Genomic DNA, 12,655 nt, shown 5'->3' on the forward strand with positions numbered 1-12,655 from the left:
CTCCTTAAAGAATAAAGGCACCTACCTGGCGTCCTGGGCAGGCAAGACACTCCTGCGTTCACTCCTGGCTGCTGGGACGGAGAGAGGCTGTCAGAGCCCAGGTGAGGAGTAAGGGGAGGTGCAGTTCACCTCCAGCTCCGCCTTAAGAGCAGCCGGCCAGCCCCGCCCTCTGTCCTCCCTCCCAGGCCCTACACGTGGCCTGACAGCCGGCAGGCCCCACCCGCAGGTCTGCACCGCTCAGGTGGGGCTGGCACGGGCAGGGGAAGGGAAGCATTGGGGGGCGGCCTGGCCCTGGTGGGCACTGGGGCAGGGTGTGTGTGTGTGGGGGTCCCAAGCTTCCTGCTGCCCATCCCCTCCCTGGGAACCACGTGCTCCGGGGAACCCCTGCTTGGACAGGGCTTCTTAGGTCCGAGGTGTACTGTAGGCATTCCCTTCACCCAGTGCCAGCCAGGGGAGGAACTGGGGGTTGGCAGGGCTAGCAGAGAGTGAAGCCTTGGCCTTGGGGGAGCAGGATGTCAGGGGACAGGAGACCCTTCCCAAAGGCCCCCCCTGTGCTCTCTGGGCTGGGTCACTGTGGCAGGCACCGCGTAGGGGCCCGTTGGAACTCAGGCGGGGCACAGATACTGTCTTTTCTTCTTAGCCTGGGAATAGGCTTCTAACTCAAGAGGAGGAGGTTCTGAGTGTCTAGAGGGCTTAGAGAAGGGGCTCAAAGCCTTGCTGGGCTTCACTCATTCACTCATGGACTATCCCTCTGCACGGTATTGTGGAAGTTCCATGTGGGAGCGATGGCAGGCAGTCCGAAAGTCCAGGCATTCCCTCTCCCTGGCTCCAGTCCCTCCCTGTTCTGTGCCAGGGGTCCCAGAGTATTGTGAGGGGACATCCAGCCATTGTGGGGGAGGGCCGCTGCTGGTAGAGCTGAGCCCCAACTGGGCAGGTTGGTCTGAAGCTAGGAAGCCAGCAAAGTCTCCAGCCCAGGGACTCATGGTGATCTCCGAAGTGGCTAATCTCAGGGGTGGGTGGGCTACCCAGTGCCCCCATAATGCTCAGTGGAAGGGCTTCTGACCTTAAAGTTTTTGATGTTCTGTGGCTTCATGGAGGCATGATGAGCTTGTGTCGTGGGAGGCGAGGGAGTACAACGGTGCAAAGTTGTGAAAGGTGATCCCTCTTGACGGTGGCATTGAAAGGCGTCTCTGGGTGTTCACGCAGCCCAGCTGGCCCATAGCCTGGTGAGCAGTTGTGTCTCTGAATGAAGAAAATGGTGCCCCTCCCTCGGGGTGGATGCAGCTGCAAAACAGGGTGCACTGCCCACAGCAGCCTTATTCATGGGCAGCCAGCTGCTGAGATTCTCAGGTGGAAGCGGCAGGTTACGGGGGGTCAAAGTGTCGGGCCAGGATTGGAGTGGTCCTGGTGTTGGCCCTGGCTGCCTTCCTGGGGGCTGACACCGAGGCCAGTTTTTGCAGTTCTTCAGGTCTGGGATCCCCAGGCTTATGACCCTGTGCTTGAGGGTTACAGTCTTTCTTGGCAGGTTTGACTCTTTTGGTTCACATTTGGCTGCTTCCTTCACCTTAAGCCAGTCCCAGGAACACTGATTCCAGCCTCAGCCACCTCACAGACCCTGCCCACTCAGCCCCCCTGCCTCTGCCTCATCCCCCACCTCCCTCTGCTCCCCCTACCTTCCCCCTACCTCCTCTTGACATGATCAGCCTCCCAAGGGGTGGGACAGAATTTCTTTCTGCATCTATGGATAGGAGCGTGTGATTTTTTCCCCTCTTTTGCTTGTTGATGTGATGGAGTACATTAATTGAGTTTTGAATATTGAACCAGTCTTGCATACCTGGGATACATCCCACTTGGTTGTGTTGTATAATTTTTTATACACTGTTGGGCTCAATTTGCTAATATTTTGTTGAAGATGTTTGCATCGATGCTTATGAGAGACATTGATCTGTGGTTTTCTTGTAATGTCTTTGTCTGGTTGTGGTATTCGAGTGATGTTGGCCTCATAGAATGAGTTAGAGTATTCTCTCTGTTTCTAGCTTCTGAAAGAGATTGTAGAGAATTGGGTAATTTCTTCCTTAAAAGTTTGGTAGAATTCACCAGTAAACCCATTGGGGCCTTGTGCTTTCAGTTCTGGAAGATTATTAATTACAGATTCAACTTCTTTAATAGACACAGGCCTATTCACCACATTTCTTTCCAACTTCAACATATAGCATTTTCCTGGCTGCTGGGGGCAACTTGGTCTACATCTACCCTTCCAAGAGAAGGGATTCCAAGCCTATATTTTGAGGGATCCCGAACTCCTCTCACTAAGGAAGAGGGAAAATCAAACAAAAAAACAAAAAAATGTAGTTTCTGACAGGGCTTTTTTTCTTGTAGAGAATCTGTTACACATTCATTCAAAATACATTCATTGAATGTTCTTATGTTTAGGCACTGGGATACCAAGATGAATGGGACAAGGTTCCTGCTCCCAAGGAGCATGCTGTCTATGGGAGACGATGACTCATAGGCAAATAAGTCCCCAAATCCCAGGCTGGTGCTCCGCAAATCCTACAAAGGAGGATTTGTCCTCTCTGGTAGCCATTAGTCACATGTGGCTATTCAGCCCTTTTGATGTGGCTGGTCCAAATTGAAACGTGTCATAGGCGTGAAACATGATTCGGATTTCAAAGACTTAGTATGAAAAAAAGGATGTAAATATCTCATTGATGCTTTTTATATTGATAACATGTTGATAATATTTTATAGACATTGGGTTAAATAAAATATACTACTAAAATTAATTTCACCTGCTTCTTTTCACTATTTGAGATGTGTTTTATTAGTTTCCTGAGGCTGCTATAACAAATTGCCACAAACCTGGTGGTTTAAAACATCAAAAATATATTCATTTGCAGGCTGGAGCTTAGAAACCTGAAATTGGGTTGTTGGGAAGAATCTGTCCCTTGCCTCTTCCACCTTCTGGTGGCTGCCCTGGAATTCCTGGGCTTGTGGCCACGTTGCTCCAATCTCTGCCTTGTCTTTTTTATAAATTTATTTTTGGATCTGTTGGGTCTTCATTGCTGCGCGCGGGCTTTCTCCAGTTGTGGCGAGCGGGGGCCACTCTTCGCTGCGGTGCGCAGGCCCCTCACTGAAGTAGTTTCTCTTGTTGCAGAGCACAGACTCTAGGCACGTGGGCTTCAGTAGTTGCAGCACGCAGGCTCAGTAGTTGTGGCACACGGGCTCCAGAGCACAGGCTCAGTAGTTGTGGCGCACGGGCTTAGCTGCTCCGCAGCATGTGGGATCTTCCCGGACCAGGGCTCGAACCTGTGTCGCCTGCATTGGCAGGCGGATTCCCAACCACTGTGCCACCAGGGAAGTCCCTCTGCCTTGTCTTTACTTTGCTTTCTCCCCTGTCTGTGTTATCTTTTACCTCTGTCTTATGAAGACCATATGATGGCATTTAGGGCTCCCCTAGATAATCCAGGGTAATCTTACCATGAAATCCTTAACTTAATTACATCTGCAAAGATCCTTTTTCCAAATAAGGTAACATTAGAAAGTTTCAGGAGTTAAGACTTGATACTTTGGGGGTGGCCATTATTCAACACGTGGCTACTAGAAAGTTTAAAATTACATGTAGATTACATTTCTGTTGGACAGCTTTGGGCTATGGTAACCCCTGTCTCCTGGAACCAGAGAAAGCATCTCAGACTCAGAGCACATTTAAAGTGGAGGGGTATGGTGACCCGCCTGGGCAAAGTCAGAGAGGTGAGAAGGAGCCTGGGGTGCTCCCAGGACCATTGGAGTGTTCTCTGTAGCTGGAACTCAGGGTGAGGGTGGGAAGAATGCTGGGAGAAGAATCTGGAGAGACAGTGTGTATATAGCATCGACCTCCACCCACTCTTCTCCTAGTGAGCCTTCCTTAGCTGGAGAAGCTGGACCCTGACCACTGTGTTCCTCAGACTCTGTTGCGGCTAGAGTTCTGACTAGGCAACAGGTTCTGTCAATCGAACGGACTTGGGAACATGGCTTGTTGCTCAGCCTGGTTGTGGAGACACTGATTTTGGGGGGCGGCTGGCTTCTAGCATCCAGTGTCCAGTTTTGTGGGTATGGAGAAGTTGTTGCTGAAATGGTCTTCTGACCCCTGAATCAGTTAGGTGATGCTTCTTGAAGCCAACAGACCCTGGGCGGCTCCTGATTTTTTACCTTCCTGACGGTGTCAGAGGAGGTGTTTCGCAAGGTGCGTCCCATGTTTTTCTGGGAGCCATTCCTGCCGGTGCAGCCTGTTTCTTTCGCCCTTCTGATGATTTTGTCAGCATAGAATTACCTGCATGAAATTCCTTTCTGCTTAAATTAGCTAGTGTGGTTTCTGTTTCTTGCTGGTGAGTGATGCAGGTGGGCTCACCTAGGGGGTCAAGGGCATGGAGGTCAGCCTAAGCAGCCTGGCTTTTCTGCTGTGGGCGATGGAGATACAGGGATGCTTTTTAAAATTTATTTATTTATTTATTTATTTTTGGCTGTGTTGGGTCTTCGTCTCTGTGCGAGGGCTTTCTCCAGTTGTGGCAAGCGGGGGCCACTCTTCATCGCGGTGCGCGGGCCTCTCACTATCGCGGCCTCTCTTGTTGCGGAACACAAGCTCCAGATGCGCAGGCTCAGTAGTTGTGGCTCACGGGCCCAGCTGCTCCGCGGCATGTGGGATCCTCCCAGACCAGGGCTCGAACCCGTGTCCCCTGCATTGGCAGGCAGATTCTCAACCACTGCGCCACCAGGAAAGCCCTACAGGGATGTTTTTAAGCAGAGCAGGAGCAGGGAGGGAGCGATGTGAACACCTTTGTGCCAGAGAAAGATCATCTTGCTTCAGGGAGTTGCTGAACCCCTTGAGAGGGTAGCAGAGGTGCCGACCTTACTTTTCTCTGGGACTCTCTTCTCTGGGGTTAAGACAGATGCCAAAGATTGGAGAGGGATATTCTTTGCTACAATGGGGCAGAAAACTGAACTGGTTAACCTCCTGAACATTCTAGGCTTTATTTGCAGCATGCAAGACTGAAATGAATAGCAGGAAGGGCTTCCCAACAGAGACAAGAGTGAGAACTTTGGTAACTAAGCACCTGGCTCTGCGTCAAGGCCCAGAGAGAGCAGAGCAGGTAAAAGGCCATACCTAGCACTCTGGATGCTTGCATTTACACTTAGTTTCCATCGCCAATTTGCTGTGATGCTCCAGGAAAGACAGTTACCCTCTCAGAGCCCCTGAGCAGAAGGGAAGTCTTGTTTTCCTTCTGCTGCAGTGGGAGGGGTGAGAAGGGGAAGACTGTGGTCCTTCTTATCCCTGGGGAGGGGATTTTGGTCTTTATGATGGGGCTGCCCTTGCAAGGTGAAGCCTTCCTCATGCCTTACTCTTTTGTACTTCTGACTCCTTAGCTATAAAATGTGCATGCCTGAGCCTCCACCTGTATGCCAGGTGAGGCCCAATCTAGGGACGTCTCTGTTATGAATGTCCCCACTCAGAGTAGAGTGTTCTCCATGTGGCCTCCAGTGCCAGAGCTGGAGGGGCCCCTTGGGCATTGCCGTCACCCGGAACTCAAACTGTATTGTTCATACGTCACCAGTAAAAAATGTTGAGCAGGCATCCCTGATACCTATTTGTTTATAACTCATATACATAGAACCTAATAAATCATAAACATGAACTATATACGTAAATATACAATAGCATGTACATTACAAAAGTATATCTATTATAAAATATTAGGTACACTATAATATATGAATAAACTAGACACTATGTATATTATTATTTTTGCGCACATTATAAAACTGTATAACTAGAAATGAAAGAGGTAATAAATAAAAACCGTTTTAAAGAAATTTTTATGGCATTTCATTTCATAATGGCCTAAAATCCCTCTTTGCTCTCATAGCGAGAGCGACACCATTGAATATCCTTCTTTACTTTTGAAGATCCTGGTTTCACACAGTGACTTGAATGTCTGGTACTAAGTACGGTTTATTTCAATATTCAGTTTGAAAGGCTGTCACAGCTGAAAAGGAGGCCTCGTGAAAATATCTAGATCCAGACGGATGAGGTGCATTGTGGGCTCTGCTCATTAAACCATGACATTCATTTTTCAGTTTTCATTGCCATCCACCAATTATGCAAAGGTTCTGTTCACAATTGACTTTCAAATTTCCATCTTCTCTCATGTCAATCAGTTCTTCCTGCAAAGAAATTGGAATGTGTTGCATTTTAATACTTTCACCAAATGGATTTTACACTCACTCAAACTCTTCATTTGGAAGGTTTTTAAACAAGTTAAAAATTCCTTTTTGTTTTCTTTGAAGTGTAGATATGAAAGATCTTGGGAACACACAAGGTTTTCAGCAATAAAATCATATAAACAATAGGAACACTTTTCAACGTTATCTCTAAATTCTCTCTCATACTATAGTCCTTCCAAAAAAATTACTTCCTTAACGACTGTTTAAACTTCACCCTTATCCTCATGAAAAAAGATTTCACTTCTGGAAATCTCCTCTGGAGCACTCAGCACGCAACCTTTGCTTTTCCTTCCTGAAATGTCAGATGAAATCGTGGCCTAGGATCAGGGGAAGTGTGTCTACTTTCTTGCCGTTTCTTGGCAGAAATCTTTTTAGGCCACTTGTCCTTTTCTAAGGCAGGTTAATTTAGTTTGAATCAGACATTGCAATCTGTGAATTCCACTGAACTGGGCATATGTAAATGGCAACATGTTCCCATAGGTTGGAAGTTGAGCGATAGAGTGGGGGTGCCCTCCTCAAGTTCTCTGCCTGATGGAGCGCCTGCACCTCCTTGCAGGCATTGACTAATGTGGAGGACACGACTGACCAAAACAGACTGAGTTGGGGTGCCTGGGTCAATTTTTATGTTAAATATTAGTAGAGCTAAATTCCTTTCTTACTTTTATTTATTTATTTATTTATTTTTTAGACTTTTTTTTTTAAAGGAATTCCTTTATTTTTATTATTTATTTATGTATTTATTTATTTATTTTTGGCTGTGTTGGGTCTTCGTTTCTGTGCGAGGGCTTTCTCTAGTTGCGGCAAGCGGGGGCCACTCTTCATCGCGGTGCGCGGGCCTCTCACTATCGCGGCCTCTCTTGTTGCGGAGCACAAGCTCCAGATGCGCAGGCTCAGTAGTTGTGGCCCACGGGCCCAGTTGCTCCGCGGCATGTGGGATCCTCCCAGACCAGGGCTCGAACCCGTGTCCCCTGCATTAGCAGGCAGATTCTCAACCACTGCGCCACCAGGGAAGCCCCCTTTCTTACTTTTAGATAGAAAACTACGTGGACACATATATGTTGAATTCTAAAATTTTCTTCCCCCTGGAAGAAAATGGATCATTCTGTGTTACCTGTGTGGGATGTGGTCAGATCTCCCTGGACCGATGGGTTAGCTGAGGTTCGGGCCGGGAAGGGTGGGGCGTTGCTTAATGACGCATTGCAAGTGGTGAGAGAATCAGACTGAGACTCAGGTCCTTGCCTTCCGGGGCCCTCCCCCAACCCGCACAGAGACATGTGGAGGCAATGCGGGGTGGTTACTGCAGCCCCATTCCCACCGCACCGGGTCATGTGGCCTCAGGGATACCTGTTCTCCTGGGACCCAGGGCTGGGACCTTGGCATCTCCTCTACTCTGCTCTCTGGGGAGTACACTGGGTGGGCCCCAGCGCAGGTGTGCACATGCTTCCTCTTAGAACACTCTTTTCCTTTCCCACCCCTTCCTCCCTCATGACAGACAGAGTCTGCGTCACTCTGACCAGGGCTAAGTCATGTGACTTCTCTGGACCAAATAATTTGTCCATGGCTTTGGGACATAATTTGGTGATTTTTATACCTCAGGGTTAAATCTGAAAAGAAAATCAGCCACCTGTATCCAGTCACAGACAGGCTGGGGACTCAGCACTGTGACCCTTGGGCCTGCCCAGCTGGGGGGAGGGGAGGAGTGTGGCTACTTCTAGGGACATCAGGGCCTGTGCGTTACCCCTGGCCAGAGCAGCTATGGCCAAAGCTGCTGGACCATCTGTCCAGGGCCTGGCCTGGAGAAGGGGGCCCTGGCCAGCTCGGGGGAGGATGGGGGGTGCTGCTGGTGATCTTGCATAGCCCTAGGCCCAAGGTGAGCTCATCGGATGAGCAAGGCCTCCTGCTGAGCCTAGTGGGTGACTAAGAGGACACTCTGTGCTCTCACAACTCCCCGGCCCCTGCCGGTGTGCCCGCCCTGTCTTCACTTCTTCTTTTTTTTTTTTTCAAACAAAATCACGTTTATTTCAATAGCTCCAAGTGCAAATACAGCAAGTCAGTACACAGAGTTTCAAGATACAGCTTTAAGTATAATGAAAACTTGATATACAAAAAAGAAAGGGTAAACAGCAGAAATAAAGCTCAGTGTTTAAAAAATTCAAGTAACCTGAAAACCTTTAGACTAAAATAGTCTTTCATCAATTCAGAAGTGCCTTAATTTATAGATAAGAGTAGTACATTGCAATCAAAAAGGACTTCTCAAAGAAAGAGAATCACCCCAAACTGGTCAGCTCCAGATAAGAGTAGAAATTCCCGGTGCTGGCTATTTCAGAGTCAGGATTCACTCACACTATACAGATTGGTGTGGTTCAACCCATGGCATTTGATCTTTAAGCAAATTCCAAAAAAGTGTTTAAAGTTCAATACTACTAAGAGTTCTTGAAATGGCCACTATGTATTTAAAAGGTTTGAAGACCAATTTCAGCTTCAGGCCTATGGTACAACTTGAGGAAAAGACATACATTAATATTCCTTCCATTACTTAAATCCTTTTTGTAAGGTTAGCAACATGGCCTTTAAAGCTTCCTCAGGGAAACTGTACTTAAACATATGAAAGTTCCCACTAGGGAGATAATTAAAAGTTGTTAATGTTCTTTTTATCACTTAGCAACCAAGACACATGTTTATTTCCACTCCCCAGAAGCAATGTTAGCTACTAGCTTCAATTCAGGAAATGTGTAACTTCAGGAAATGTGTAACTTCAGGAAGATTTATGTGAGATGTTTATTCAGTCTTTTTCTCAACCTTCTTCACCTTCTCATTGTAGGCAATAAATTGAGAGTCTGTTCCAAAAAGTCTATCCCACCATGTAAATGTCGAAGCATAGTTTCCGATGAAGTTCACGTGGTGGAAATCGTGTTGCTGAGAACCAGCATAGAAAGGAATGAGATTTAAAGGGTTGAGAGGAATGTCGTAACCACTACGGACATCAACAGTTTCTGTCAAATGAACGGTCACCCAGGCCCAAAGAAGAATAACAGGATCACATAAAAGCATGATTCCAATGATATATCCAGTTCCAAGAATTAGGGTTTCCAGAGGATGTGCATATTCAGCTTCCATTCCAAATGGAGCCTGAAACTCATGACAAATTTTATGAATATGCTTATGTATTTTTTGTGGTTTAAGAGCCTATGCAGGAAATAGTGCCAGGTATCCGCAATCACTGCACAGCCAAAGCATCTTGCCAAAAGCATGTACCATCGTGGCATTGTTTCCCAATCATAAGGAATATTGAAATACTCTGTAAAATAATAGGTTCCACAAATCAAAGATGCTGGATACAAAAGGGATTAAAGAGAAGTACTTTAAAATATTTCCACTGATTTTCCCACGTTTCTGGTTTATCCTTTTGAATTTTGTACTTTTTCATGTAAGGTATAAATTGAAACAAAAATCCAGGTAAACAGAGCAAGTAATAAAGGACCTCATGAACTATGAGGGATCCCCATGTTGCAATCTGGAACTTTGTATAATTATTCAACATATAGTTCCAAGCATTTTAAAATGGTTCCTGCAGAGGATTCTCAGGTAAAAGTGAATCTACATATCCCACAGCCAGGGATGCTGAACTAAAGATGCTGATACTGGGCTTCCCTGGTGGCGCAGTGGTTGAGAATCTGCCTGCCAATGCAGGAGACACGGGTTCGAGCCCTGGCCTGGGAGGATCCTACATGCCACGGAGCGACTAAGCCCGTGAGCCACAACTGCTGAGCCTGCGCGTCTGGAGCCTGTGCTCCGCAACGGGAGAGGCCACGACGGTGATAGGTCCGCGCACCACAATGAAGAGTGGCCCCCGCTCGCCGCAACTGGAGAGAGCCCTCGCACAGAAACGAAGACCCAACACAGCCAAAAATAAATAAATAAATAAATTTATTAAAAAAAAAAAAAGAAATGTTATAAAAGATGCTGATACTTTCTTTTGTTGCCATTCTTCAAATCTCAGCAGACAGCCTTATAATTCTGCACACTGCTGGGTCTGCGGCCGCCACCTCCGGAGCTTCGCTAGGCACCCCTGTCTTCACTTCTTGAGCTTAGTTCTGTTGTCACTGATGACACCAGGCAGCCCTTTGCATACAGCACCCCTGGAGCCACATGTGGCCAAAGCATGTGGCATTCATGGCAACACCCCTGTGTCTGTTCTTCAAATTCAATTCCTTTCCCTCCTGGGCACATAGTAAGACTACATTTCCCAGTCACCCCTGCAGTCAGACAGAATCATGGGCTGAGTTCTGGCCGGTGGAATGTGGCTGAAGAAATGTAAACCATGCCACGTCCTGGTCTGACCTCTGAAAACTCCATCTTGGCTCACTCTCTTCCCCTGTCCGGTGGCCGGATGTGGAGGACCCAGGGGAGGGTGGCAAGGCCCTTACCACAGTGGGCTGTCAGGGGCTTGAGTTCCTGAAGAACTATGAGAAGAGCCTATGCCCACTGCACCTGTGTGAGAAAGACATCTTTAGATGTGAAGCCGTGGAAACACTGGAGTGGGTACAGCAGGTGACAGCCCGAGTAACAGTGTCTGACCCCAGATGAGAAGTCAGGGGGTTTGAATTCTGTAAGATTTTTTTTTTGGCCATGCCACGTGGCTTATGGGATCTTAGTTCCCCCACCAGGGATTGAACCTGGGCCCTCGGCAGTGAAAGCACTGAGTCCTAACCACTGGACCGCCAGGGAATTCCCAAATTCTTTAAGATTTTTTAGTGTGGGAGTTACAGGTTTAGTCTCTGGAGCTGGACACCCAATTTCTCCCATAGATGGACCACGTGACTCTGGGAAAATTGATTCATGTTTCTGAGCCTCAGTTTCCTCACTTGTAAATGTATGTGCATCACAGGGTGTTTGGAAGGTATGTACAGTGATGGGCACACTAGGTTTGTTGGCCCTGCTGGACTGTAAGGGATCCTCCAAGGCAGGGATGGCTTTTGATTAATGTCTCTGGGTCCCTGCTGGGCCTGGCACAGTGTCCAATGTCCAGTGGCCCCTGCCCAGGTGGCTCCTTGTCTGGAGAGGACTCAGAGCTCTCAGCTGTACCCTAAGGCAGGCTGGGATGTGCCATAGAGGAGAGGTACCAGCAAAGTGCTGTCCGGGGGAGATTAATTCGGCCTGGGTTTCAGTCTGAGGACTTCATGGAGGAGGTGGCATTTCATCAAGTCCTTGAAGGAGAAAGGGTGGCATTTGTATCACAGATGTCGACCACGCTTGCTCTAGGTTAAGCAAAGTTCCCATGAGTTAAATCCTGAGGTAGAAAGAGCTGGACGTGCTTGGCTGGAACAGGCTCCCACTAACAGTTTCAAGGCCTGGGGGGAAAATTTCAAAAGGAGGCAGTGGTAGGCAGAATTCTGAAGATGCCCCCATCCTAAGACCCCAGCCTCTGGTTACTCAATCAAAAACAAATCTAGGGGGACTTCCCTGGTGGTGCAGTGGTTAAGAATCTGCCTGCCAATGCTGGGGACAACGGGTTCGATCCCTGGTCCGGGAAGATCCCACATGCCCTGGAGCAACTAAGCCCGTGTGCCACAACTACTGAGCCTGTGCTCTAGAGCCTGCGAGCCCCAACTGCTGAGCCCACGTGCCACAACTATCGCAGGCCGTGTGCCTAGAGCCTGTGCTCCGCAACAAAGAGGAGCCACCGCAATGAGAAACCCACACATGGCAACAAAGAGTAGCCCCTGCTCGTCGCAGCTAGAGAAAGCCCGCGCACAGCAACGAAGACCCAACGCAGCCAAATAAATAAATAAATAAATAAATAAATTAAGAAAACAAAAAACAGGGCTTCCCTGGTGGCGCAGTGGTTGAGAATCTGCCTACCAATGCAGGGGACACGGGTTCGAGCCCTGGTCTGGGAAGATCCCACATGCCGCGGAGCAACTAGGCCTGTGAGCCACAAGTACTGAGCCTGTGCGTCTGGAGCCTGTGCTCCCAATAAGAGAGGCCGCGACAGTGAGAGGCCCGCGCACCGCGATGAAGAGTGGCCCCCGCTTGCCGCAACTAGAGAAAGCCCTCGCACAGAAACGAAGACCCAACACAGCCAAAAAGAATAAATTAAAAACAAAAACAACAACAACAACAACAACAAAAAAAACAAAAAACAAATCTAGGTACTCTATGAAGGAATTTTGCAGATATCGTTAAAGTCCCAAGTCAGTTGGCCTTAAAATATGGAGATTAATTAGATGGGTCTGACCTAATCAGATGAGCCCTTTATAAGAAGAAGAGCATTTTCTCCTCTCTGGTAGCAGAATAGGACGCTAGAGAGATTGAAAGCACGAGAAGGATTTCAGTCAAGAGCAACTCTCAGCTGACAGCCAGCAGGGAAATGGGACCCTCAGTCTTACAACCA

General features: G+C 47.9%; 1 protein-coding gene and 1 pseudogene across 2 annotated transcripts in view; both read right to left on the reverse strand.

Annotated features, from left to right (window-relative positions):
* TNS4 (tensin 4) overlaps nucleotides 1-154 on the reverse strand; it is a 32,806-nt gene extending 32,652 nt beyond the window's left edge. The window contains exon 1 of the mRNA XM_082372251.1: nucleotides 26-154. The gene's annotated coding sequence lies outside the window, so the exon portion shown is untranslated. The remainder of the gene's footprint in view (nucleotides 1-25) is intronic.
* An 8,850-nt stretch (nucleotides 155-9,004) lies between these two features.
* LOC309619269 (methylsterol monooxygenase 1 pseudogene) lies at nucleotides 9,005-9,711 on the reverse strand (annotated as a pseudogene). Its single transcript has one exon. The product of its transcript is annotated as a methylsterol monooxygenase 1 pseudogene (transcript).
* Between the last annotated feature and the right edge of the window lie 2,944 nt (nucleotides 9,712-12,655).

The sequence above is a fragment of the Balaenoptera borealis genome, assembly GCF_965194805.1.
Source record: "Balaenoptera borealis genome assembly, chromosome: 20".
Taxonomy (NCBI): Eukaryota; Metazoa; Chordata; class Mammalia; order Artiodactyla; family Balaenopteridae; genus Balaenoptera; species Balaenoptera borealis.